Source organism: Xyrauchen texanus, chromosome 16, assembly GCF_025860055.1.
Source record: "Xyrauchen texanus isolate HMW12.3.18 chromosome 16, RBS_HiC_50CHRs, whole genome shotgun sequence".
Classification (NCBI taxonomy): Eukaryota; Metazoa; Chordata; class Actinopteri; order Cypriniformes; family Catostomidae; genus Xyrauchen; species Xyrauchen texanus.
Genome location: NC_068291.1, coordinates 37,926,597 through 37,951,242, shown reverse-complemented (window position 1 = coordinate 37,951,242; position 24,646 = coordinate 37,926,597).

Genomic DNA, 24,646 nt, shown 5'->3' with positions numbered 1-24,646 from the left:
GCCATCAACAGATACCACTTTCTCCCCAGCCTCTGTGGCCCTGGAGCCTTCTTTCATTGACTCCCAAGTACCCAACAACAGTGTTCATGGCCATCTGGAAGTGGAAGTGGAGAACAAGTGCTCCTACTCCCCTGTCACTGCCAGTGTTCACGACCACGGAGGCCGTTCCCCCATCACTGCCTGTGTCCATGACCACGGAAGTCGTTCCTCAATCACTGCAGGAGCTCCTGGCCACGACAGCTCCACCCTCCCGAGAATCCAAAAGATTCTCCAAATTCTTGATGATACCAGAGTTGTCGACTTGTGATGTTGGAAGTGATGTGTCTGCATGAAAGATGATAAAAAGCACTGATTTAGCAAAATTATTTTTATTTCCAAAAAATTAATTTGTTATATAGTATAACAGATCATAGTCAACTAATGACTAGTTTTATTCAAATTAATTAATCATTTGTTAAACCTTGCATTAATAAATCATATAGGTTGTGCAAAAGGGCAGCATTGGGTATGACTATAATGCGTAACATGCTGTAAAAACAAATGCCAATATTGCAGCGTCTTGTTAGTCGGCTGTTGTGACTTGGGCCAATAAGAGCACCCTAGCAACCACAAATCAACACACTCAAACGCAGATTTTTTGTTTACAGGTTACAAAATTTCCTCTCTCGTTTAACATTGAATGAGTTCTGCTGTCCCATCTTTCAATAAGAGACTACAGTATTTTGAGGGACTCATAAAAATGAAATGAAAATGTGTTGGGTCTCATTGACGTTTGCAAATAAGGCATGAATTAACTGATTAATGTAGGACAGCGTGTAACAATGTCTAAAATTAACATATGTGTGTCAATTACTTAATTAAGATTACATCCATGTAAATAATTCATGCAGAAATGCTAACATAGCACATACTCCCAATTGCTAAGGAAAAAGAACATGCAAATTCGTCTTAAGCTTAAAGGCTGTACTGCTTTAGAGGGTAGTTTACCCCAAAAAAAGAAAATTCTGTAATCATTTATTCACATAAATTATTTTCCAACCCCATATGACCACCACTTTAAATGTTCTTCTGTGGAGCACAAAAGGAGATGTTAGAGAGTTTGTTAGTCTCAGTCACCAATCACTTTCTCTGTACCTTTTTCAATACAATTAAAGTTAATTATAACTGAAGCTAACATTCTACCTTACATCTACTCCTTTTGCATAACTAAAGAGATAAAAAGTCCTACAGGTTTAGAACAACATACGGGTGAGTAAATTATGTCAGAATTTTAATTATTTAGTTAACTAGCCCTTTAAAGCTCACTGGTTCTACGGTTCACACGCAAGGATCTGCTCTCTTAAGCCTGACATTGTCTCCTGGGCTGCTTTCACAGACAGAGTGAACTTTTCAACTGCCCTGTAGTGACTGTGTGCCTTGTATTCTAGTCAGCTGTCGAGTGGAGAGCTCCTTCAGGGTTTCTTATTTCAGATCTTGACTCTTCCAAATCCCTTCACATCTGTGGGATAATACATTGTGTTTGTGTGTGTTCAGCCAAGCATAGAAGAAAATGAGCTGAGGGTATCCGGGTGCATCTCACGAAACCTGCCAAGAACTCAACACATCCTGCCCATATTTCACCCCAAAATCAAAAGAAAGAAAGAAAATATATTGTGCAAAATGAAGCGTATTGTTTTTTTTTTTTTAGAACAGTTAAGATTTTAAGCATTATTACATTATTTCAGTGACAATTAAAGGAGAACCATGTTTTTCTGCAGTATTGTGTAAGTCTGTGCTTAATACTTTGTGTTGTTCAGACTTGTACCTGTTGATAGGAAGGAGTTAATCTTGCTACTCTGTTTATTAATTGCACTTACAATTTAAATTGCTAATTACAAAGGTGGGTTCAGCTGTTTCCCTTGAACACTGATCACACAAGCACTGGAGCAAGACAAAGTGCTGTTGCGGAAGCATTAGTCCTTGTGTGAAGCTCTTCTCGCGTGAAGATCGAATTTGCGTAAAGACCTGCAAGACTATCTGCGCCTCTGACTAAGCTCTTAAGTATCACTCTTATTACTTCTATTCCTCCTGTTTTGTAATTCTTCATATTTTTCTTCTCTCTCACTCTACAATGTGCTTTCAACACATTCCCACTGTCACACATTTGCCACTTACGCTTTAGACACACGAGATCATAAACTTGCACTCTTTCTCCATTTCCTCTGTTAAACCTCTCTCTCTTTCTATCGGTCTTTGGAACTGCCAGTCAGCTGTAAACAAAGCTGAGTTTATTCCTGCCATTACTAGCTAATCAGGTCTCAACATTCTGGCCTTGCTTCTCGATCACAACCTGGCTGCATCAAATCGGTATCAATGCAAAATATCTAACAATAATTCAGTGAAGACTTGGAAACTTGAATATAATTTTTCCTTTTATTGGATTAACTTTGCATTTTGATCATCTATCAAGGCCACATGTCAAGGTCTGGGTAGATTAAATTAGAAACAAACAATAATTTCTCATAGTCAACATGTTGAATGCAGGAGAAATGGGTCGGAGTAATGACCTGAGTGACTTTGCCAAGGGCCAAATTGTTATGGCCAGAGGACTGGGTCAACGCATCTCTGAGGCTTTTGGGGGTGCTCCTGGTCAGCAGGAGCCACAAACCGGTGACAGGGCATTGGGCACCCAAGGCTTATCTTGTGCGAGGCCAATGAAGGCTATCCGGTCTGGACCAAACTGATGGTCTACTGTGGCACAAGTCACAGAAAAATGTATGATGTTACGGGAGGAATGTGACACAACACTCAGTGCATCACCCATGATGACTCCTGTCCAACGTTGAAAGCACCTACAATGGACACGCGGGCATCAGAATTGGAACTTGTAGCAGTGGAAGAACGTCATCTGGTCCCGTTTTTTTTTTCAATGGCTCCAGGAATAGAGTGAGGTCTGGCGGTTTGGGTGGCAGCTCCAGGGAGGGAGCAGGGTCTGGTGGTTTGGGGGTTGACCACAGGGCAGGGACGGGGTTAGGAGGCCTGAGAGGTGGCCACAATACAGGGTCAGGAGGCCTGGTAGGCAGCCACGGGGGAGAGGAGACAGAGTTCTGTGCTCGGCCACTGGATAGGGTTCAGGAGGGAGCTGTGGAATTTTCAGGGATTGGCCACAACAGGGGAACAGTCTTAGTGCCTGGGAGCACAGGCAGTGGTAGGGTAACTGTCTCCATGGTCATGAGCAGGGGTAGTAAAAGGGGAAAGACCTCTGTGGTCGTGAGCACTGGCAGAGACTGGGGAATGACCTCAGTGGTCATGAGCACTGGCAGAGACTGAAGAATGTCCTCCATGGTCTTGAGCATGGGTAGAGACTGGGGAACAATCTCTGTGGTCGTGAGCATGGGTAGAGACTGGGGAACAACCACCGTGGTCATGAGCATTGGCAGCGACTGGGGAGTAGGAGCCATTCTTCTCCTCTTCTGCTTCCGGATGGCCATGAGCACAGCTGTGGGAGAACCGGAAGGCGGAGCCGTGGGAGGCTCGATGAAGGAAGGCGGATCAGTCTCCGGGGTCATGGCGACATGGCAAGACATGGCTTGCAATGCTGGCCCTGCGACAAATTAGGCTTGCAAGAGCTGGCTCACAGTTGCAGGGCAAAATCGATGTATTGAGCCAGATTGAAAGTTACCCAACCACCAGGCATCATAGAGTAGACAAGCTCATTCAAGCCTGCCTGAAAAAAATCCTTGAGGGTGATCTCATTAAAATCCAGCTATCTGGTCAAAGCGCAGAAGTCTTCCACATATTCCTCTGTGGAACGGCTTCCCTGGAGTAAACGCAGTAGCTGAACTGCAGGGTTCATTTTGCTGGTCAAGTATTCTGTAACATTGGGGCAAGCAGAACAGGAGCAGACGTTGACGATGAAGTGTGAACCCAAGTGCAGTATTTATTAACAATGTGAAATCTAAAACAAAACAAGACTTGACTTGACAAAGTTACACCAAAGCAATACTTGACCAAAAGACAATGGCAAACATGAGGGCTTAAATACATGGACATGGGTAACCACAAGACATAAACAACCAATGTTGAGACTAAACTAATGAACACGATAACAAAATACTAAAACAAACCAATGATTCGACAAGACTGATAATGAGTTAACAAGAGAATAAATCAATGAGAACAAGACACATGAACACGGAGGGAAACAGGATATCACATGGCAGAAACAGGAAACATGGCAACAAAACTTTCAAAATAAAAGACATGAACACAAAACATGAACAAAAACACATTTAAACGTCACTGTAACAATCTCTCTTTCTTTATATCTTTCTTTCTTTCTCACTACTGATTAAATGAATGCATCCTTACAAGTGAGAATTTCTGAATATGTATAGGCAAACCATTAATCATGGTTACTGCTCTCTAATACAACTGTATTTCTTAACAGAAAATTTAGAACTTCCTCTTGCTTACAGCTGAACAATAAACTGGGTCATACAGTATCTTTATTATGATCTCCTATGAGGCAATCGTAGAGATAGCTGATGCTAATACAACTTTTAAATCTGAAGTTGCTTTGAGAAGACATTGGGATAAAGCATGAAACAAAAAAGCTTCCTTATTCAAGGCAGCAGGCGCTTACTTGCAATAACATTATACTGCAATGGCCGTTCAGCCAATGTTGTACTGACTGTTAAACTTAACTCAGGGTTTTTATGGATAGCTCAAGGATGTACCATTATGACCAAAATCATTGAAGCAGGTATAATGCATTTTAAAAATGAACTGAATTTATACTTGAGGAAAACAATTGTTCTCTTTATTGTCCAAACAGTACAATTGCATCCCTGTATGTTCCTATTATAAATTGAATAAACCAACAAATCAAAGTGATTATACAGGTTTCAATATTTAAAGTTCATATTGGGTTTAGCAACTTCTTGGTTTATGGCAAGAATGGATATTTAAAGGAATAGTTTACCCCCAAATATAATAATAATGATACTACCATCAACAATAATAACAATAAAAATACATGACAATATTATTATTATTATTATTATTAATAAAAGGAGTAATAATAATAATTTATTATTATTATAATTACTATTACAAATATTATTATTATTATTATTGATAGTTGTAGAACTCGCAGTAATTATTATTATTTATTATTATTAATAATAATTTTGTAGCAATCCGACCTCTTATTTCTTTCTTTTGTGAAACACAAAAGGAGATCTTGGGCAGAATGTCCTATAGCTGCTCTTTTCCATTGAGGACAAAGTGGATGTTAATTTATGCCATCAAGCTCCAAAAAGGACACAAGGGGTCCATGAAAGTATCACAAAGCAGTACAATACATGTGTGCTATATTTCATGTCTTCTAAAGGGGAATATGATAGCTTTGTGCGAGGTACAGACAGTAATTTAATTTGTTAATATAATAATCTTCCTCTTCACCATAACTGTAAAATCTTATTTGCCATTGCACACATAAAATGCAAGAACCAATTGTGTTTGCCATCAATCATGTTAAATGTAGCCCAACATGTCTAAAGATGCCATTAAAAAATAAGCACAAATGACATTTGTGACGGTTACCATTGAATAATGGCTGAAATTATGGTCTTTTCCCCACAAATCTATTGTATGTTTTCAGAAGATAATACAATAGCACACAAGACATACTGTATGGTTTTCTCGTCTTTTTTGGAGCTTGGCAGTATACAGAAGTCGATAAGGACATGAATGTGAGTGAATGGTGACAGAATTTTCATTTTTGGTGACCTATTTTTAAATATGCCCTTCAATGAGATACTCAATACATTTCTGTCTTATTTTCATCCATTACATTTGAGTTTCCTCCTGGGACTCCACGTTTACAATTCTTCATCTGTCTCACCATGCCTCCTAGTAGGTATTGACACTGTAAGACAGATTGATGTTTTAAACCTGCTGGGCTTTCATGACATAAAGGACGAGTTATAAGCTCTGTTTACCTGTTTAATTGATTGCACATTTCAATCTAATTAAATAGACTAATTTACCCAATATTTGTGTGCTGTTTAGTTTTTGCAGTCAGTGTATTATATAATGCACTGTTTCTACACAAACCCACACTTGTTGTTGGAACGGAGCAACTGTGTGAACTAACATTCAGCAGGAGGTCGGATTTCCCACCTGCCTTTGTTCAAGGAAACTCCAGGGCTCCTTCCTTCAGGGACAGTGAAGCATAGGTTTGAGTCAACAAAAGTCTTCTCATTGTGTGATAATCAATTTGAAATCAGCTTTAGCAGATGGTCCATTTGGTAGAATGCTTTTTACCTTTATCTGAAAGGGATGTAGTGTTGGACAATAGCACAGTTGACAAAAAATAGACCTGTGTGTCAATGCTGATGTGAGAGCAAAAAACAAAAAAAAACAAAAAACAGACGTACATCGACATGTCTTCATTGAAAGGAGACTGTGTGAGAGAAGAATGAAGGACATAGTATGCCAGAATTACTCCTCTAAATGAAACCCTGTGCAGAGCTTTGTACGACCTATGATTTTAATAAAAGAAATCTAGGACATGAAGGCTTTGCAGACTTCAAAAGGAAACATCACGTCCCTTAGGGCCAATGCACTACACAAAACATGATGGTGATGAAGTTTTTATTCTACAAGGTCCAGTGGATTGCTCATGCAATGTCAGCTTCCTGCATTGTGAAATACCACAGATTTCTGAGTATCTGAAAGTTCAGTGTGATATGAGCGTGAAATGATCATCTATGTTTTGCAACTGCTTTCGGGTCCTTGAATAATGTATAACGTGCGAGTAAGGGCAACCGGTGGACTTTCTGGTGCCCTCCTAGGGTAAGATGGTGCCCCCCTAGGGAGTTGGTGCCATAGGCAGACTGCGTAGTATGCGTACAGGGAGCGGCAGTACTGTTTCAAGGTCAGATTTGTAGTTTTTGGCGGCATCTGTAGAAAAATATATATATATATATATATATATATATATATATATTGTTTACATTTGTTGTAATCTTTCATCAAAATGTAATTACTTGGTCCACCTCTGATATAATCGTCCTTTTTTGCTAATATCGCCAATGCTGCTTTAGTTTCAACCAATGAGAACAACCTGTTTCTTAATATTAGTGTATTTTTAGACTCTCAAAAATAAAACATTTTAAACATTTTGTTTTTATGTGAATAAACCAAGGGAAATTTCCAGTTCAAACATAATTTTTTGAACTTTTGTAAAACTTTGTATTATCGGGCAAAGAGGCACTGAAAACCCAGATCTCTGGGATATCTCCATATAATGCCATAAGTATTTGGAGTGGTGGTGGCGTAGTGGGCTAATGCACACAACTGTTAATCAGAAGGCCGCTGGCTTGATCCCCACAGCCACAACCATTGTGTCCTTGAGCAAGGCACTTAACTCCAGGTTGCTCCGGGGCGATTGTCCCTGTAATAAGTGCACTGTAATTCGCTTTGTAAATACTTACATTTACATTTATGCATTTGGCAGACACTTTTATCCAAAGCGACTTACAGTGCACTTATTACAGGGATAATCCCCCCGGAGCAACCTGGAGTTAAGTGCCTTGCTGCTGGTGGTTGTGGGGAACAAACCATCAACCTTCTGATTACCAGTTCAGTGCTTTAGCCCACTACACCACCACCAGTATTAAGAAGCAAAGTTGTTCTGAATCAGAATCTAAAATCATAATAAGATATCATAAATTTTTTTGGCGATAAATGCATTAGGTTTTTTGTTTGTTTGTTTTATTTATTTATTTTTTACGCTAGATTTTTTGGACCATTGGCATATACAGTAATGCAACATAGGATATATACAGTATATTGATGTAGGGTATCTAGGTTCAGGTTTGGGGAATGTACAATTAATTTTAATGATCGTAATCAATGATTAATCATACGGTTTGAACTAGATAACAATACATACCAAATTGCCCCAAAAAGGGCTTATATAGTCCAAGAGTCTGCTTCAAATATATATAGATAATTAAACACAACGAATTATAATTAATTAGGAATATACATCATATGCAGACAGGCTATATACATTTTCAGAACACCTTAAGGGAATTGACCCGTATCGCAACTAACCAGTTCGTCCAGTGAACCGCTTTGCTAAATACTCTTGATCAATTCTCCAGAAGGTTTATTCTTAGTTATAAGCTTACTCATCAAAGCACGTTAACTTACTTTGATAATATCAGCTCGTAGCTTTAGATCGCACATTGAAGAGGCTTTGTTTTATGACCAACAAACACAGACAATCAAGCGTATAATTGGGTTTAATACAAGGAACTAGGATATATCACTACACTTAACGAACAAACATTTAACATAGAACAAACATAAAACAAACAGAGTGAAAACAGTAAGGAAAAATAAAGAGATTACAGGGAGCAAACTTGTTACAACAGTTAAACCTTAAGAGCCATCCAGGAAGTTACACACTTTAACGCATTTGAATTTAGATGTAATAATACTTGCACAATGGACCTTTGTGTCGCTGAACAAGACTGCGTGTTTATTGTGCCCTCGTTGCATCCGTGGGATGGAGGATTTCTCTTGGTGTTTCCCGAGTGTGAATTGCTTGCGGGAAATTCAAAGCATCTTAGGAGTGGCTGTTGTTGTGGCTGAGAGAGAGTCCTTTCACCCGGAGGGTATCGGACTGCTCCAGAAACGTAAAGTGTTGAGCTTTGTCCGAAGACAAATAAAAGACTGAGATAAACGCAAAATAAAATAAAAGACATGTTGGACAAGAGTAACACAAAAGAAAAGTAAAGAAAGAAAAAGAGAGCTTGAAGAGCTTGAAGAGAGCAGGACAAAAGAGGTACGAGATCAAAGAGGAAGATTCAATACTCGATCCTGCCTTTTAAAGTAGGGAGGTCACACCTCCTTTGGGAGAAATGCCCCAATGAGACCCCTCCGTTTTGGGCGCGAGATGGTTGCCTTTGTCCTGTCAGGGCTCGTCATTTGCATAATTTACGACCGGGTCAGGATCGTGGCTTGAAGCACTCAAAAGATGGAAAAACATAGCAGAATACATTTCTAACGTAACCTTATATTTATATTCAGCTAGGGCAAGTTGAAAGATTTTAAATTTGATACCAAGAAATGTGTATTTGGTACACTTAAAAATGAATATACACTCTTAGACTCTATATATATATCCTCAGAGTTTAACTACACAACTAAACAGTCTTAACTAGTTTGATATACAGCAGAAATACCAAAGCATACGGGGATAAAAACATATTTCCTTAAACATAAGCCCTTCTGGGCTTTAAATGGTAGAAACGTGTGTGTCTCTCAACTTTTCACATTCCTTTCTCATCTAAGGAGGGGGGTGTGGGGCGAGTCACATGAGTGGGGGTTTTAGAAGGCACGAGGATTCTCTGGAGTGTCTCTCTGTCAATAGCGCATTCTACTCCCCAGACTCGCTGGTGCTATCTCAGTGATTTAGAGGGGGTTAACAGTGTGTTCATTGTATTCAGAATCAATGAGTTCATGATTCTCCTTCATACTCTACATTGAAGATGTTATACTTCTGTCTTTTCGATGCTGAAAATTTTACTTGCCAAGAATCAGTGAATTTATTAGTTCTTTTTTGTTATCAGACATATGAGAGAAAGTACAATTTCAATTGGATAATGATGTCAAGTTGGTCTCCCTGTCTTTCTCTGAGGATGCCAACTGTACAGGAGTATTTAAGTACATCCATAGGAAAAAACAAAACACATAATTATTTATAAAAAAAAAAGACCATATTATTTCCCCTCCCATCATAATTTGAAACACAAGTCTCTGGTAAGTCCTTTTAGTAACTTTACGTCCAAACAATAGAAATGTATGCAACATGCATAAAGGACTTATATAAAGTTTGACTTGCACTAGGCTTTAGGCATACATATTAGACCACATGATATAAAAGTATAAACATAATAATATAGTACAAATGATTAATAGTGCTAATAAATTATTAAGAATACTAATAATGATAAAAAATACTGATAAGCCTGAAGATTTAGTCTTCAATATAGTTTAATATCTATTTGTAAGTGGCTTAACAAATGGACTAATCCCCTGTTTGTTTAGACATCCTGATCCAGACCAAAGCCATTGGTTGAGGCAGAAATTGACACCTACAATACCTTTAAAGAAGTTACAAACTGCAGCTAGGCCTACATTTGTAGCAGTTACACAGTACACTAGATCCAAGCAGCACAAGTAGCACATTTTGAAATGGCTGATTAAGTTGGCAATATAAGCTCTTGAAAAGAACAAAAGGAATTTTGAGAGACTCAAGGACAAACCATTGAAGAAGGCATTTACTTGTTACTCAGTGTCATTTAAAAGATAATCAGTTCTATTTCGTCAGTTATACACTCTGCCAATCACATATTACACAATTGTAAACAACAGTAGCATTGTGTATTTTCCAGATATAAAACAGAAAAGAAAAAAGACACAGAAATAGAGACAAAAACAACTGCAATCTCAAGCAACTAAAGTTGGAGTGCTTTCAAGATCTACTTGTTTTTTTGCTTTTTGTTCATAAAATATGATGCTTATCCCAAAACGTTGCTCATGTAATATTAGGCTTTCAGTAGAACAATTATTGTTTTGATGTCACAGTCTTTACCCAAATGAGTTGTTCCTTTATAAAAGGAGAGATGTTACAATGGGGGATTTACAGTTTCTGAATAAAACAAAACCTTTTTTTGTTTTACTCCATTCTCCCCATGAATCAGAGGCTGCGAGCTATGAAACAGAATGTAGACCTTTGCAAAGCAAGGGTCTATGTATTAGTTCAGCTTTTATGCACATACAATGGAAACTTTTATATTATTATTCTGGCAGATACTTTTATCCAAAGTGACCCATAAATTTGTGTGTTGTCTGGAAATCAAACCTATGACCTTGGCATTGTTAGTACCATTCTTCACAAGTTGTGCTACAGAAACTACTCTATGCTCACTTGTCAACTTTGGCATAAAACACTATGAAATTGATTTGCAGGGTTTTTAAATGGAACAAATAAAACTGAATTATTTTGCTATGTTACAATCAAAGTCAGATGTGGGATATTATTACCATGTGTGTCATGGCTGCAGAATTTCATCTCGGTATACAGAAACTTTTTTGCAAAACAACACCTAAGCGTTACAATTCAGGGGCGTCTGTGGCTCAGTTGGTGGAGTGGGTCGGCCACTAATTGCAGGATTGGTGGTTCAAATCCCGTCCCACATGACTCCACATGCCGAAGTGTCCTTGGGCAAGACACTGAACCCCAAGTTGCTCCCAATGGCAGGCTAGCACCTTGCATGACAGCTCTGCCACCATTGGTGTATGAATGTGTGTGTGAATTGGCGAATGAGTCACAGTGTAAAGCGCTTTGAATACCATTAAAGTTAAAAAGGCGCTATATAAGTGCAGACCATTTACCGTTTACATTGAGAGAAGTGTAACAGTAGCCAGCTGGTACGTGATAGCTGTGCAGTGTGTAAACCTCACTCTCCTGGTCTTAAGAGATGTGCTAGCCATCTATGGCTAGCAGCCATAGCTTTTAAAGCCTCCTCGCAAGTGTGTCCGAATCCCATGCCGGGTCCACTTGCATTGCACACTGGTGTCGCGACCCAGGTGGGAGTGAGGTTTAGGGGGGTGATAGCTGTGCATAGTGTGGTTTTACATTTACATTTATGCATTTGGCAGACGCTTTTATCCAAAGCGACTTACAGTGCACTTATTACAGGGACAATCACCCCCCCTGGAGTAACCTCGAGTTAAGTGCCATGCTTAAGGACACAATGGTGGTGACTGTGGGGATCGAACCAGCAACATTCTGATTACCAGTTATGTGCTTTAGCCACTACGCCACCACCACTCCTTTAAGAGTCCCACTAGCGACCGAGGCTAGAGGCCATGGCTTTTATAGCCTCCTTGCTAGCATGTCTGACTCTCATGCTGGGGATCACCGGTTCGAATCAGATTTGGGCGGGTCGAGTAGGAATTGTGACAGAAGCATCTGTACATTTTACTGTACAAATATGTAGCATTCAATTATTGGCTAAAGCATTTCTTAAAGACATAGAGGTCTTTCAGTCAAAACAAATTATTGCATTGAAAAAGCAAGACACAGTATGACTAATAGAGCAGAATGCTTGAGACACCTGTTTAAAGTGATAATTCACCCCCAAATTAAAATTCTCTCATCATTTACTTACCCTCATGCCATCCCAGATGTGTATCACTTTCTTTCATCTGCTGAACACAAAAATATTTTTATGGTCTGTAAATCCTCACAATGCAAGTGAATGGTACCAACATTTTGAAGCTCCAAACTGCAAATAAACACAGCATATAAGTAATGCATAAGACTCCAATGGTTAAATCTACATCTTTATAAGTGATATGATAGATGTTGATGACAAACAGATCAATATTTTATTCTGTTTTTACCATAAGTTCTCCTTCCTACCCTAGTAAAGTGAAAATATGCATGAAGAAAGAAAGTAACCAAAAACAAAAGAAAAATGTGAAAATTAGCAAAGTTATTGCTAGCAAAGTTATAAATTAACCTTGATAAACTTGATCTGGAAACAGGAACTTGAAGCTGCAGACTCTCTCCATCGGTGTTCCATCACTATCAATGGAGCACCGGTGGAGAGAGTCAGCAGCTTCAAGTTCCTCTGTGTCCACATCACTGAGGATCTCACATGGTCTGTCCACACTTAGGCCATTGCGAAGAAGGCTCACCTTCAGCACCTCTTCTTCCTGAGACGGATGAGGAATTTTGGAATGAACCACCACACCCTTCCCTCCTTCCCAGGGCTGGACTGGTAATCTGGCATACCGGGCATTTTCCGGGCGGACTGGCCATCGGGAGAACTGAGTGGGCTGGGCAGGCCAGGGGGTTGGTTGCGTAATGTGCCGAATGGGCTGCGCTAAGCCAAAATTGATTCTGCGTTATGCAGAACGGACCACAAAACGGCACCACGATATGCAGAAAAGGACAACGAACAACCCCCTCCCTCCCGGGAAGATGTATATTGTGTTGTGTATAATTGTGTATATTAGTTTCATAAATTGTGTTGTGTAAATCTGATGTTTATTGTAAATTGGTATGTCTCATCACTGTCATGACTGCTATGTTGCTCGGCACTGCACCCAAGATTTTCACCCACTGTTGCACTTGTGTATATAGTTCATTAACAATAAATTGTTTTGATAAATGGATAATTTAGGATGCTGTAGGCCCACATTTACATTTAACATGGAAAAGCATTTAGTAGACACTCTTATCCACATTAATAATGGTTAGAAAGATATAACATGTATTGTGCTATGACATAATTTAGGGACCAGGAGCATGCAATGCTTGTGGTCAGTGCCGTTGGCAACATGCCAAATAATGTGCATCCCGGAGCATTGCTAGTCCCTGGCCTCAGCATTTCATTTCACACAGAGCAAATTATATTAGGAAGGAGATTCAGGGCTTTGTTTGGAGGGAGTATCTGTGAGAACTCATGGGAAATGACTCATTATCATTTTAATGTAGGCTTATTGTTTCAGCTGTGAATTTCTGAACAGAAAGTCAGACAGAGATACATCCATTCCTGATTCTATCCTTCTGCCTCTCTGCTCGATATTTTTCAGCCCTTCCAAAGAAAATCTCAAAATAACCCCACATTTGTGACATATGAGTTTTAAGATCTCTGTAAGCCTTTTACTCAGAAGACCTGTAATAAAAGTGAGCCACAAGATGTGTTCTGAACATACGTGGAGATGATAAGTAGAATGTCCTGGTTGCTATTTAACATATAGTAAATGTGAACGGAGGCTGGGACTGTCAAGCTCTAAATCGGAAAAAAGTATCATATAACTGGTCTATATGACTTGTCTGCTACACTGTAAAATGTATTATTTATTATTGTCATGAAACTTGTGCTTTATGTGTAAACATCTACAGTACATTTACCATAATTTCCGTACTATTGAGCGCACCTGAATATAAGCCGCACCCACTGAATTTTTAAAAAAATATTATTTTGGACATAAATAAGCCGCACCTGTCTATAAGCCGCAGGTGCCTATCGGTATATTGAAACAAATGAACTTTACACAGGCTTTAACGAAACACGGCTTGTAACAAAAATAAATAGGCTTTAACGAAACACGGTGTGGCAGCGGGGGCGTGGTCAAGCGCCCGTCCGGGAGAGAAAAGCGGTAAGGGCGCTTACACCTGAGCTAAATTATGTCTAACACCTGTGTCTAATTTCAGTAAGCATGGGGAGAACGGCATAAAAAGGCAGCAGCCACACAGCTGAGAGAGTGACACACGTCAGTCTAGTGTTGGCGCATAGAAGAATTGAGAAACTTTATAAACTTGATTGTAAACATTGACGTGGCCATTAAAAGCCTTACCTGGAACATCAAGTGCCCTGCTGAAAACTGTCACACTGGTGCCCGTGTGACAGTTTTCCCAAGAAGGACACGTGAAGCAGGGCACTTGAAATTAGACACCGGTGTTAGACATAATTTAGCGCAGGTGTAAGCGCCCTTACAGCTTTTCTCTCCCTGACGGGCTCTCCCCGCTACCACACACGGCTTGTAACAAAAAATAAAAAATTAGCAGTAAACAGTAGCCTACCAAGAAAGTCATTGGTCACTATCTTCCTCGTCCTGTGCACTGAAACCACTGAAGTCATCTCCTTCGGTGTCGGAGTTGAATAGCCTCAGAATAGCCTCAGATTTAGTTGTCTTTTTGCACTGAGTCAAATCCTCACGCTGCTGTTTCCAACGTCTTATCATCGACTCATTAAGACCTTGCTCCCATGCAGCAGCTCTATTTCCTTTTCCAACAGCCAGATCAATCGCCTTCAACTTGAAAGCAGCATCATATGCGTTTCTCCATGTCTTTGCCATGATGAGGGTGACAAAATGACTACCGTAATCAGAATGATGGGAAGTTTGAGCGCGCTCGATTTAATCTAAACAGTAAACAAAAAAAGTTGTTTGACCTTAACCCGTTCGGCAATTTCACTGGTCTAATGAAAGCTTCACGCCGGCAACAAACTGAGCACGTCACAGAATGTTTTTTTGTAATTTTTTTTATAAAATTTGAAAGCGGGAAAAATCCATATATTAGCCGCGTCATTGTTTAAGCCGCGAGGTTCAAAGTGAGGGGAAAAAAGTTGCGGCTTATAGTCTGGAAATTACGGTACATTTTTTAATTTAGCAAAACTACATGAAATTAAGCTGGAACGAGTAGGGTTCTTACCTACTCAAAGAAATCCTGTCACATCACTGCCATACTTTGTTGGCTACACTGGCTACCTGTCTCATTTCGTATCCAATACAAAATTCTCCTTACAACATTCAAAGCTTTACATGGTCTTGCCCCCTCATACAGTACATCACTGACCTCATAAGCCGCCAAACCCCATTACGCTCACTCAGGTCATCTGATTTGGGCCCCTTCGCTTTGGAACTCTATCCCTCAGTCTCTCCATGGTCACACCTCCATACATGATTTCAAAATCAATCTCAAAACATGTCTCTATGACCTATGCTTCTCTGACTCTTAAACTGTGTTTTTTTTTGTTTACTCATCCTATAAAGTGACCTTGAGTTTGAAGAAAGGCACTATATAAAATAAACTTATTATTATTATTATTATTATTATTATTAGAGGACACTTTTATCCAAAGAAACTTACAAATAAGCAGTGTTGGGTACGTTACATTCAAAAAGTAATCCTCTAATGATTATTAATTACTTCTTTAAAAATGTAATTAAATTACTTTACTGATTACTTAATGTGGAAATTAATCAGATTACAAATTACTTTACTTTAAAGTTACTTTCTAAAACCAATCATTGCTACGAAAAATGATCATCTCTTTTAGTACTTTACTATTGACTGAAAACAATAACAAAATTACAGCAATAAGAACCAAGACAGCAACTTTTCTAAACAGATCAAATGCATATATTATCTCAAATATGCTGTTGTAGTATCTTCAGGTGTGAGTGTACGAGTGTCCGCCACCTTCTTAGCGGTGTGTGGCATGTATGTACAGTAAGCTTGTTTATCTGTGTTTTTGTTTGCGTAGACTACTAATGAACTGAAAACATTTCTGAAAACCCATTTGCAGACATAGCATTGATAGTAAAACCATTGTGCATTTGAATGCTTGTTGTTTCTTTTTGGTGTGCATATAAAGGTTTGCTTGTGTGTTGCATCATAACGTAATTGTATTCATGTCTGTAACTGTAATTAGATTACTTATTTTTAAAGTAACATGTTACATTACTGCATTACCACAAAATGTCATCAGATTACTATGTAACATGTTACACCCAACACTGCAAATGGGACACATAGCAAGCAATTTGTCATACAAAGATTAACAACATCTGCAGTATAAGACTAGCAAGTTCTCACAGTGGCTGGAGTAGTGAAGAAGAAAGAGACAGACAAGGATTTCTTTTCGTTTTTTCTGTACATTAAGTGCAGGTTAAATGCCGTAGAAAATGCAATTAGTGTGGGCTGGTTAAGTGCTCGTGGAACAGATGTGTTTTCAGCTGGTTCTTGAATGTTGAGATGATAACAGAAGATCGTGTGGAAATTGGAAGTTCATTCCACCACAGAGGAGCAGAGAAAGTGAACGATGCTGAAATAGACCTTGAGACTCTTTGTGATGGGACCAGCAGGCATCACTCATTCATAGACCTTAGAGAGCGACTTGGAGCATAGACCCGAAGAAGTGAATTGAAGTAAGATTTGCGGTTCCATTGGCTGTCCTGAAAGTCAGAGTCAAAGCCTGGAATTTGATGCGGGCAGCTACAGATAGCCAGTGGAGTGAAATCAAGAGTAGGGTAACGTGAGCCCTTTTTTGCTGATTGAAAACCAGATGTGCTGCTGCATTCTGGATCATCTGCAGGGGCTTAATTGTGCTAGCTGGAAAGCCAAACATCAGAGTATTGCAGTAGTCCAGTCTTGAAATGACCAGAGCTTGTACCAGGAGCTGTGCTGCATATTCAGACAGGATAGGTCTGATTTCCCTGATGTTAAAAGCGCAAATTTGCAAGTTGATAAGATGAGTGCAATAAAAATTAAGCTGGTCATCTACCACCACTCCCAGGTTCTGGGATGTTCTAGTTGGTGTTAGTGCAGTTGAACCAAGATGAATAGTGAGGCTGGGATCACAAGGAGTTCTGTCTCGGAATGGTTGAGCTGAAGGTGTCGTTCCTTCATCCAGGCCGAAATGTCAGAGAGGCAGGCAGAGATACGAGCTGAGACAGTAGGGTGATCATACTGAAACGACAGGTAGAGCTGTGTATCATATGCGTAGCAGTGGTAGGAAAAGCCATGTGCATCAGTGACCGGTCCGAGTAATGCTGTGTAAATCAAGAAGAGTGAGGGGTCCAAGCACTGATCCCCCAGTGGTCAGCTGGTGTGTCTTGGACACCTCTCCTCTCCAGGAGACCATGTACGATCTGCCAGTGAGATATGACTCAAACCATCCAAGCATCTACATTATATGTAATCAAAAACTAAATGACATTAAAATGTAGTTAATTTAATTAACTAAAATGAATATAAATAAAATTAATAAAATTAAATTGTATTCAATTATAATTATCTTTAATAATATTCTAAAATAAAATATGACAATATTTTTATTTTTTTATGGGTTAGATTAGTTAGAATAAAACTTGTAAAGGTAACAACTGCACATTTTATTTTCCTACTGTGTATTCCATACAAAAGTTGTATGTGAAGAACAGATGAAAATTTAAGCTGATAAGTTAAGTTGGAACAGCATAGGGTGAATAAATAATGACAGAATTTTCAGATGGACTATTCCTTTATGAAATCTCAGAATTATAGAAGAAAACCATTTTCTGAGATTTTTCGATTTGAGTTAAAATAAAAGCAGTGAAAATCTTTCATGTCATAGCTCTCAAATCTAATTTGCATTTGCATCTATTCAAACATTGCACAGGTTTCACATCCAACGTTATTGGTTCTCTATAATGTCAAAGCTGGCATTACACATACTTTTTTGGGTGAACTATTCCTTTTATTTCCTTTCAGAGGGTCAGGCCTGTAGGTGATGTGTTTCTATTGCTTTTTCGTTACTTTCATGGATAAACGTCAACTTTTTTCCAAGGTGTCAGAGTCACTGTTCGAGGACAGAACTCTCCCTGAGGTCTTTGAAAATCAGATTACATCGGGTCATGACATTTAGTAGCTACATGGCTTTGGTAGAGTCAATGTAAAGCCCTTGTTTGTTTTTACCAACCTTCACATTGCTCCTTGTGCATTGTAATGGCTGACTGGCCACAATATTTTTATTTTTTTTCCCACACCATTATTTTCACTGCAAGTTTAATTACGCCTTCCTAAATGAGCATACTGTAGCATGAAAAGCCTACTTTCCACAATTAATCTCACATAAATTAAAATAGTCCTCCCAGATGCATACTTGCTTGTTTACAAGCATTACGCAGCATATTTCATTGTTGTGAGAAAAACGCAGGAGTGTGGAAAGGTATAATGATGACACGGCAATGCAATAAAATGGAATGGTGCAGAACACTTTTAATTAGAGCAAAGTAATGGCTGGAAAATTCTCAACATGCCACAATTTGAGAGTAAGACCACCAGGGAGTACAAAACCAAGCACAAAATGGTTAACTGAATAGGTTACTGGGGGAATTTCTGGGGTTAATATGGAACAAAATATTTTGACGTCACACAATAAGCAATCATGCTTCAGGGTTCTAAAACAAGCTGTTTTTATGCTATGCTCCATTAAAGGGCACCTATTGTGCAAAATTCACTTTTACATGATGTTTGTACATAAATGTGAGTCGGCAGTGTGTGTACACAACCACCCTACAATGTTAAAAGTCCACCCACACCTCTCTTATATTTCTATTAATCAAAAACTTTGTGTCAAAATGAATGGTTCTCGTTGACGTCACTTTAGAGCAGGCCTCGCTCACGACCGGTGATGGACTCCACCCTATTATCATAGATCCTCCCCTGAGTGATCTACACACAGTCTGCCATTTTGAGGAGAACAGTGAGACAAATAATGTCTCAGCTTCGTAAGCATCATAAGGAGCATCATAAGGAAGGAAAAAAATGGCAACACTCTTGTTGGCTTAGCAGTCAAAATAAATATCTTCTAGCAACCAAATTGTGAAAAAAAGATACTATGCAATGCTAACATTTATTTTAAATGTGTATGATTGTCAAAACAGAGAATAATTTACAGTATTATACAAACCTACAGTGTCTCTGCAAATGTTTTCTAAACAAGTTGTATTATAATTGAATGTAAGAACTGTGACTTACATATGCGATTTATATGTTTATCAATAACTTCATAGTTCTTTCTGGGTTTCGACATGTTTGTGTGACGTCATGCACCTGCATCATGATGAAATTGAGAATTGAGGATTTCTACATAAGTTTCCATATGTTGGAAGTCCAAATGTTCCAAATGTTAAATGGCGTTCTATTGCATTTATCTGGACAGAAAGTTAGAAATTTAGACTTTCAGTGTTAAATGGAACGCAGCATTCATGATGACTTTGAGCAGCACTTTTTTCTATAATCTGCATAACATATTAATGTTTGTTAATGAAAGTTATTGTAAAGTGATATCTTAATAATTAAGATACAAGTGTATTGCATTATTTTGTTTTCTTAATTTTTATAAATTCACATGCATTTTATAAAATCTCAGTGCTCGACAGTGGTTGTTGCAAGACTGTGTCCTATTAGATCATTGGTGGTCTTATAATTTGCCTTGTACTGTATCATCCTCTTTTTGTTGGAAAGTACACCAGGAGTGTAGGATGCAAGTGCAGATGGGCAGTTTAATGAAGATCAGGTAACAGTACAATACAAGCAACAGGCAAATCCAAAAGTCAAATCAGGCAGACGGTCAGCAAACAGAGGTAACAGGGCTAGAGGCAAAGTCGTGGTCAAAACAGGCAAGGTACAATAACTAGAGATCAGGCAGACTATGAAAGCTGTGTATCGTGAAACACAAGGGAGTGGAGTGTATATTTCGCACTGACAAACCTGACAGGGTTTCTTATAAAGGGTGCAGTCATAACTGTGGTGACGAGGTGCAGGTGAGGCTGATCAGAGTTCAGGTGATTGGGATAGAGGTAGTGCATTGTGTTGTGGGAATTGGAGTCCGGGGCGGCCATGTTTGAAGGCCACATTTCTTGCTGGGAAACTGAGTTCATGACACTTTGTTACACATTTGAAATTATGGTTTGTGCAATGCCTTGGATAATTGCAAATCTACTGATACTAGCCGTTAGATAATCAGGTTTTATTTTGGCAGATACGGTAATGATGTCTAATTCTGGCTTAGGTGTTAGGTGTTGCCCAGCCCACGGCTCTATATATGTCTGCTAGAAAGGCGCCGTGGGACAATGCCCAAGAAGCCACAACACCCCTGGTAGAATGGGCTCGTAGGCCAGCAGGGGGTGGCACGTGCTGGGCGTGGTATGCCACAGTGATGGCATCGACGACCCAGAGGGCGATCCCCTGTTTGGAGACAGCGCTTCCCTTCCGCTGTCCAATGAAGCAGACAAAGAGCTGCTCAGAGCTTCTAAAGCTCTGCGTGCAATCCAAGTAGATGCGAAGAGCATGCACCAGACACAGCAACGCCTAGGCTGGGTCTGCCTCCTCCTGGGGCAGTGCTTGCAGGTTCACCACCTGATCCCTGAAAGGGGTTGTGGGAACCTTGGGCATGTAGCCCGGTCGGGGTCTCAGGATGACGTGAGAGTAAGCCGGACCGAACTCTAGGCACAGTTCGCTGACAGAGAACGGCTGCAGGTCCCCTACCCTCTTGATGGGGGCATAAGGTCCGAGATCCAGATCCGGGAGGGCCAATAAGGGGCCACTAAGAGGATCTGCTCCTCGTCCGCCCTGACCTTGCACAACGTCTGTGCAAGTAGGCTCACTGGGGGAACGCATACTTGCGCAGCCCAAGGTGCTGAGTGTAGAGACATCAAAGAACTTTCCGGGCTCCTTGTGACCACTCCCAGGAACAGCCTGGGACGGGGGAGGAAGATTTTCGTCCCATTACATCAGGGGCGGATTTTTGCCACAGCTGGGCGCAAGGGGTCGGGAGGCCCGCCTCCGAGGCGCCATGCCTGCCACAGAGAGAAATGGTGCCCGGCGGTCGTGATAACGATGGCTGGGGACACCGACTGTGAGGCCCAGGAAATGAGAAGACCGCTTTTTCTTAGAATGTGGGTACCACGGCCCTTGGGGCATGCGGTGAGGTAAGAAAAGGAAAATAAAGAACCTCCAGCCGGCCCTCCACCGGGGGAAGGAGTGGTGCTCTTACCAGCTCCTGTGCAGCGGGTCTCCTACTACCTGGACTGCCTGTCTCGGGGAAAGCTTTGAAGCCTACTGGGGCACAAGTGCACTGCGATCGCGTTACAAACCTGGGGAGTCGCCGAGCACCCCCTTGTAGCCCCACCCATCGGGTAGTGAGAGGAGGCGAGCCCACGAACTAGGAACAGGCAGTAAAAGGTGAAGAAGAAAGGTACGGGGGAGACGCGGCGCTCGGATTCCACTCCATCCTGACGCTCGCAGCCACCCTGGCAAGCATGGCCGTCAGCTGCGTATGACAACAGACTGAACCAACCCACTCTCCGATGCTGTAATCGAAAGCTCATCCACTTTGCGAGCCGTGAACTAGCCCTGAGACAAGCCGGCAGTCACATCATGAACTCGCTGGGGCAAATGAACGTGCTGGGGAATGGGAGATCTGTGGGGAGTTTCCCAGCGGAGAAGCTCCCATTGAAATCCCCAAATCACCCCCAGTGCTAACCGACCCCGCCTCATACCCGTGGGTAGAAAGACCGAGTCAGGGAGCCGCTGGAGTGGCATTCCCTCTTACGAGAGAAAGCCACGACCGCAACGTTGCCAGAATCATGCCCTCGCAGTGGGAGCATGATCCATGATCGTGCCCAACACGAGAGGCAGCGATAGTGGCCGTGGGAAGCAGAGAGGTAATGATCGCAACCAGGAAACATACACAAACGAAAAGGCATCTTTAAAAATAAGTTTTTCGTTTGCGCCACTCTTTTAGAGAAATTAAACTCTTTTATGTGTTTTTATATATATATATATATATATATATACGAAGTTGTTCACTCCATAGTTTTCTGCTGCTGAAGCGCCCAGGGGTATTTCTCAGCACAACAGTGGTGTGCGAGGGGGAGGTCTGCTGGAATGCGCCGCAGATCCAACAATGTAGAGAGATGAATGGAGGCGGCAGAGGAGTTCAGTTCTGTGAACTTGCTCGCTCGGCTCCGAAGAAGATATCTGATGTGTGTTTGCAGCATCACTCCTTTTATACTCGTATGTCCGGGGGAGTGGCATGCAAATTCCACACACCAATTTCCATTGGCCTTCTCTCAAGATCAGAGATGTCTGGGCTCCGTAGGAGTGACCCCTAGTGTCAACTCATCGACACAACGTTGAGTGAGTGACAGATAGGGAACATGAACTAGATAAGACATCTTTGGCTGTTGCGAGGCATCAGTGATATTTCAGTATATTGTGCCATGAGTACAGAATTTAACACTTTTAAAAACTCATCTTGAAAACCTGGTGTTTTGTTCAATTCCGTATCAATAGCTATTTTTGAATGCAAGAACAGACCTATGTGATTGGCCCCTAATACAACTCTATTCCATGGTGCCTAAATAACTCATATGTACTACCAAGTGTTTTCTTTTCTTTTCTTTGATTTGATTTGTAAACAGTCCTTTCATTTATAATGAACTTTGTTGCACTTTATTTTACAGGATGTGCACTTTCAGTATATTTAAAATGTACTTACCTAAAAAAGTTCTGAGTATTTAAAATGAGTTAAGGTTAGGTTTAGGGTTAGAGTTAGTAACCTAGTAAATTATATAGTTGGTGTAATTATAAATTATACAGTATTCACTTTATTTTCAGTTCAGAACTGTACAGTAGAACAGTAATGTTAAATAAAGTGCTGCTAAAAACTTTTAGTAACATGACTGACTGGTGCTTAAGTCCTTAGAGAGTTTCTTTAAGTGGCCATCTTGTGTGTGTTATACTATTTACACACACTAGCATGCACACCAGCCTCCACAGTCTGTCCTATGTGTATCAACTTAAGTGCTGGACACACAAGCCCAAGACTGATAAAAGGCCACTCATCTCCTGCTCCCTTTTGTCTCTGAGCTCTACCCACATCTGTCTCTCCACTGCAGCCCATGGGAATTAATTAAATTATGACAGGCCTTCTGCATTGTTGTAAAAATAAGGTTAACCTAATTACAGTCAGAAAGGTCACCATCAGACCACATAGAATCCCAATGAGCAGTTATATGCTCCTTTTAGAATGTGACTAGGTGCTTTACTTCGTGAGATGGGATAAGCTGTCAAGGTATCTCTAGAAACATTGTCCAGTGAGGATTCTCAACTAGTCCTCTGAGCTTCTCTGTTATACCCCCTCTTAAAAGACCACGTGCTCCTCAAAGTGTCAGCTCTTGTCTTTGCTGTCAAATTGCGAAACAGTGCCACTCATGATGACAGGAAACTGGGGCAGGAAAACGTGCTGATTTGACCCCAGAGGAGGCGCATTCTCTGGGATAGAACCCCTACCACCTCTCCCCAAATCAGCCTAGGGCTATTTTTTTTTTCCTCAGCAAATGGGGATGCTTTGGAAACATAATGGCTCACAAAATGCATCACAAAAATACTAGTTTGGTGTAAAGTAGTTGTAATGTCTAATGCATTTTCAATCATTACAGAGTGTGCTCTAAGACTCAATCAGACTAAAACACATCCTGATGCAATACAATTGTAAAGTATTTTGATGGAAGGGAAAGAAGAGAGGGAGAGAGGACTAGAAAAATACAGTCTTAAATACCAGGAAAGTATATTAAAATGAGACATTTTTGTAAAGTAAATCACACACATTGCATGTAAATTGAATGAAACTTTCCTTCAGCATAATTCTAGCATAAGAATGCTAATTTCGCTTTATTTACAAAACATATATTGGATATATGGAAGTTGCCTCTTCCAGTAAATACGAATATAGGCCAAAAACATTCGGTTTTCCACGTGCTGCTACGTCTCACGCACAGTATGTCACCAATACTTAAAATCAACAGCTTTAAAACAATTGTTTTATATTTTTTGATCAATTTTTATTAGATTACTTCATCCACAATACTTCATGGGATTGTAGTTCATTCTGTCATTAAAGACGTTATGTACTGAACATACAGTAAAAAGTTTATGTCCAATTTCCAAATAGTCTTTTTTTCTTCAAATTATAGTGATGTGATTCACTTCAGAGCTGCTTGGTTTGGTTCATGGCTTAGAACTATTTCATTAAAAAAAGAAAAAAATATGATAATGGGGAAAATACTTCTGGAATCAAGACAGTTCAAAAGTGAGCAGGCACTGTTGCACTCTATAGGATACGTGGCAATGTAACATAATATTTCATTTAAAAAATGTCTATGTTATTTTGTATGACTACACTAAACTACATCTATTATTAGACATTGCATAAGGCCTTGTTATAGAGACTGT